The 4868-nt window shown below is 42.1% G+C and overlaps 1 long non-coding RNA gene across 2 annotated transcripts; it reads right to left on the bottom strand.

The window, feature by feature from the left end:
• Nucleotides 1–361: 361 nt before the first annotated feature.
• Nucleotides 362–3392, bottom strand: LOC125500322. 2 transcript variants are annotated; one of them, XR_007277642.1, is made up of 3 exons: nucleotides 2054–2875; nucleotides 1251–1910; nucleotides 362–786 (listed from the first exon to the last, which is right to left on the bottom strand). It is a non-coding gene; the product is annotated as an uncharacterized LOC125500322 (long non-coding RNA). The 2 variants fall into 2 exon arrangements; XR_007277641.1 differs by lacking the exons at nucleotides 1251–1910; nucleotides 2054–2875 and adding an exon at nucleotides 2883–3392.
• Between the last annotated feature and the right edge of the window lie 1476 nt (nucleotides 3393–4868).

Below are 4868 nucleotides of genomic sequence, written 5' to 3'. Positions count from 1 at the left end.
TGTTCTCCTGATACAAAATTTTATTTTCGACAAAAATTTTCATTTTCGGATTTGGAATACCTCCTCGGGTATCCTGTTCTCCTGATACCAAAAAAAAAAAAAATTTCGAAAGAGACTCTACACACAGGATGGAATGCACACACAGGATGAGGCCCCCGGTCTCGGAATACCTCCTCAGGATTTCTGTTCTCCTGATACAAAATTTTATTTTCGACAAAAATTTTTATTTCCGGATTTGGAATACCTCCTCGGGTATCCTGTTCTCCTGATACCAAAAAAAAAAAAAAAATTTCGAAAGAGACTTTATACACAGGGGATTGATGTGTGGACGAGTGTCATGGATAGTAAATTAACAATTGCGTATTGGTAATAGTTGAGGTTTATTGAAAATCAACGTTCGAAAATACATGATGCAACATTGTCATGCCGTTGATGGTCTCATTCTTGCGGACACAATCTTTCTTTCAATCTGATAACGAGTTACAATAGTGTGAACAACACTCCTCTTCCGTACACCTAAGATCAATAATCGAATAGTTCTTAACAAAATATCGAATGGCATACAGCTTTTTTACATTACGTTATAACTCATTCCTAATAAATAATAGTTTGGACAACATTCCTGTTTGGAATACATAGTTCTAATAATGTGCACAATTTATGTGATTCATTCCTACAATTTATTCACACCGAACATATAATGATGTGCCTAGTATAGATATTCCGAGGATAGTCTTGTATTCTCGATCAGGAGCCACGCTGCATCGTCGAATGCAAGTTTGTTTTCTGAAAAGAAAAATTTAGTAGAGATCAGTATACATAACAGAACGTAAAACGCATTCACTCGACAAATTTGTGTAATAATTCTATCTGTAAAAGTGACTGATTTAACGCCAATTTATCGCGCCAAAATGGGAAAAGTCCGAGAATTTTCAATCAGATTTATTTCTAACTTGATTTGGAATCGACGGATTTTTTCGCTCCAAGTCAAAATACATTTTCTATTCGAAAAAAATATATTTCCAAATATTGGCACAATATTTACGTGAACCATAGATATATTGTTTAATATATCTATGCTTGAACTATTTTATTTTCGACGAATTAATACATTTTCGGCATGTCACATTTGCGCCTGTTGCTCTGCAATTTGGCATTGCATGCAAGTCAATAATTTTACATTGCCTAAAGTTAAGCGTTCGAAAGCTCATGAACATTACAATAATCAAAATCCTCCTAATTCACGTTACCTATTGTCTCAATATCCACGCCATGTTCTGAAGAAGGCAAGTCATTCATACGTGGGTCCAAGCGATAGATTTTTTCATTTTTGTGAGAAAAAATCATAACTTCAAACCACATTGGATAACATTTCGAGAACCTCGAGTCGTTCCATAAGGTGCTGCTTTTTCTATCGACGACTCAACGAACTAATTTCACCGTCAAGCTAACTTGAATTCCTTAATCAATTTTTTTTTCAAAACCTTTCTACAGGTGAAAAGGGAAAAAGCTATTATATTCATAAATATTCAACTCCTATTGAATTTACTCACAAAAATATTTTAATGTTACGTTTGTTACCAACAAAAATTTATCAACGTGTTCGCTGGTTGCGGTAGACCTACTCAATATATTCGATTCCCCGCAACTTAAGACTTATCGATTGTAGAATAAACAGGAAATCTTTATCGGTCCAGGATAGCGTTTTACTTGGCATCTCTTCCACAGATACAGAATCCGACTCACGCGCAACGAAGTTTTGCCCCTAGCGTTCAGATGGCGTTGAATATTCCAAATTCCAATTATTCACCTTTGTTTTTTAATTAATTTCTCTGCCGAAAATTAAATTCTTCCGATTCGCGGAGTCCTTTTTGGTAATCCGCAGATTTTTTTAATGCGGCAAAACTAATCTAAAAGCAAATTAATCGCAATCAAAAAAGGTCACGCTGTATAGATTGTAAAAACATTTATTTCTCATCGAACAACTTCATTATCATCATGTTAATTATTTGAACTTTGACTATAATTTTCTTTGAAAATATTCATTCCTTACCTAACGATCGCATATCTACTCCGTCTACGTTGCGACGATCATACTTATCCCACTGGATCGTTAAAAAAGATCGAGTCAAGGAGGAAAAATAAGAAAGAGACGAAAAAAAACCTGCATTCGAAAGAAACTGCATCAGTATGCAATCCACAATTTCAAAAGGCCAACTTCACGGATCAATTCGTGTAAACCAAATAACATATAATTACAATTAAAAAGCTATCCGACGGAAAACGGTTGAGCAATTAGTAAAAAGTTTACACGATAAATCAGAGCTGCGCAATGCACACAATGCATACAAATGTACCGATTTCTGAAACACCAATAGCAAATAGCTTCGATAAATAAGCCGGAAGATTTTCAAATTTATTTATCCTTTTTATCCCTCTCTAATCGAAATCAAACAAACGCTCGTCGTTATCGCTCCTACACAATCGTTGCGGTTCGTTGTAATTCAGGGGGTCCTCGTTACGTCAGGACGTCGTCACGTTCGCGTTCGAAAGGTGAAATATCGCGGAATTCCTCTCCCCGTATGACTCCACAACGACCCATTGTCGAGAGTAAAAGTAACCGAACACGTTGCCGACCTTGAAAACTCAAAGTGCACCACCATACCGAGCGTAAGGAGAACGAGCTCACTGCCCTCGCGTTGTAAACGTGTGCACACTTATCTCCCATAAGGTTCAATGCACAAATACAATTCGTTGCATGACTGTTGCGGGATGTTCGAAAATTTTTGTGCACCGCTATTATTATTCGAAAGAGAAATCAAGTCTCAAACTCGAAATGTATATTAAGATGTCGTACAACAGTCGAGCATATCAAGGCACACCTGCGTCTTTTGGTGTAGCTGTAGGCACACCGCGGCGTAAGATGAAATCGAATTTTCTTCGTTTTGTTTTCGCGTCACGTGCGCTACGGACTCTGTGTGCATCGGCCCTCGAGTTCCTCGAATTTTTGTTGCACCGGTAGTTACGTCAAACCTAATAATACGTTTAAACGTTTCTATCAGAGATTGGCAAACTTACGCTGTATCTACTTTTAACCGACTAGTCGTCGGACGGATAAGATACGACGAATATTATATACTCAGGTATACGTGGGCACGTATAAGACGGTGGTGCGTTACACACCCGTTACATAACCCGCGATAAATATATATTCCGAACGATGACACACCCGAGTGTCACTTTTTGCACGAACCTATTAATAAATGAGTTACACATATTATTATTAGGTATAATATACGGAGCGTAATGGGCGTTTATGCAATCTAAAACGAGTTATAAGTTTATCTATTTATTTATTATGAAACTTTGATCTCCATAGTACGTAAACGTATACATACAAAACGAGATCCCGTTCGCGTCGCTCTTCTCTCTTTCCATCCTCTTTTCTCCGAACAGTTTTTCCGCCCAACTTTTCATCTGTGATACAAGGACAAAGGATTGCGCCCCGTCTCTATATTACTGTACTATACAGTTCCCAGTTTACGATCGCGCTGCAGCAGCCCCAAGAACCGGAGCGTATCGGTGTGTACAGTGTAGTGCATGGTTACACGCGCACCGTACACATGTACGAGTGCGAGGAGATGAGAGAGGAAGGGACTTTTTCTCCCCAATAATGAACCTACGTACAGTCTCCGCGTTCATATATTATATCCCGTTGCATCGTGCTGCAGGGGTATTTAAATATTACAAAACTGAGCAGCAGCTGCGAATCGCGCGCGGTTCTTCCGTTTCCGGACATTACGGACGCACGGAGCGCACACACGTGCACGGTACACCCGGTCGAATCGATCGTGGACCGCCTCGCGGCCGAGCTCGCTCGGACAACTCGCTTCGCAGCCGTGCCCCGGCCACGCGAAAAAATTTGTCCAGACGCGCGAAGCGGTCCACGATCGATCCGACCGGGTGTACCGCACACGTGCGCACGGAGAAACAAAAGGTTCGAACTAAACTTGTGAAAAATAAATGGCCGAGTAAACGGGCGAACGAAGGGAAAAATGAAAATGAGCTCGGTATTTTTTCCGTAGGTTTTTTTTTTTTTTTTGGGGGGATACGGAAGAGGATTCTTCCCCGGTGGGGAGGTTCGCTCTCGTCGTCCGTTTGGGAGACTCGATAGGAGAGCGCGCGGAGGGCGGCTCTCGGTTATTCGGCTTTTATACGACACGACGACGACGACGATGTGGCCCGCGAGGCATTGTGGGAACCCAACGGCCATCTTGATTTTCTGTGATGTCACGGCGTGGCCTACTTTGCGCCGCTCCACGTGTGCGGGTCAACGACCTCTCCCCTCGTCTATGCTACGGGTGGTCCGAAGCCGCCTCGGCCTCTGCCGTTGCCGCCGTTGTTCCTCCTGATGTTCCTACGATGCCGAGGCATCGCCTAGCTCGTGTTTCTAGGCTCGAACTTCGCTCGCACAGCCTTCGGAACTCGACTCGTCGCCTCGGCCCCGCTCGACTCGCTCCACTCTCCGCCCTGCGGAGAGAGAACACTGCCGAAGTTCGGCGAAGCTCTCGCCTCGTTCGAAACGGGCGAGAGCGCACGATGATGATGCACTGGGAAAATTCACCGGATCGAAACCCTTGAGGGATTCTTACCACACGGGCAACGAAACGACCTCGAACGACCGTAGCGCGACAGGCCTTCCTTTCCTTTTCTTTCCTTTCCTTTCCCTTACCGCTTCCTTTTTCTTTTATTCCTCTTGTTTCCTTCCTTTCCTTTTCATTCCATTCCTTTCCTTTCCTTTCCTTTCCTTTACTTTACTTTCCACACGTCGACTCACTCGGGGAGATTTTTTTCTTCCTCTTTCCATC

The sequence above is a fragment of the Athalia rosae genome, chromosome 3 (assembly GCF_917208135.1).
Source record: "Athalia rosae chromosome 3, iyAthRosa1.1, whole genome shotgun sequence".
NCBI lineage: Eukaryota > Metazoa > Arthropoda > Insecta > Hymenoptera > Athaliidae > Athalia > Athalia rosae.
Note: the sequence above shows the minus strand (reverse complement) of the source record. Positions and strands in the feature narration are given on the sequence as shown.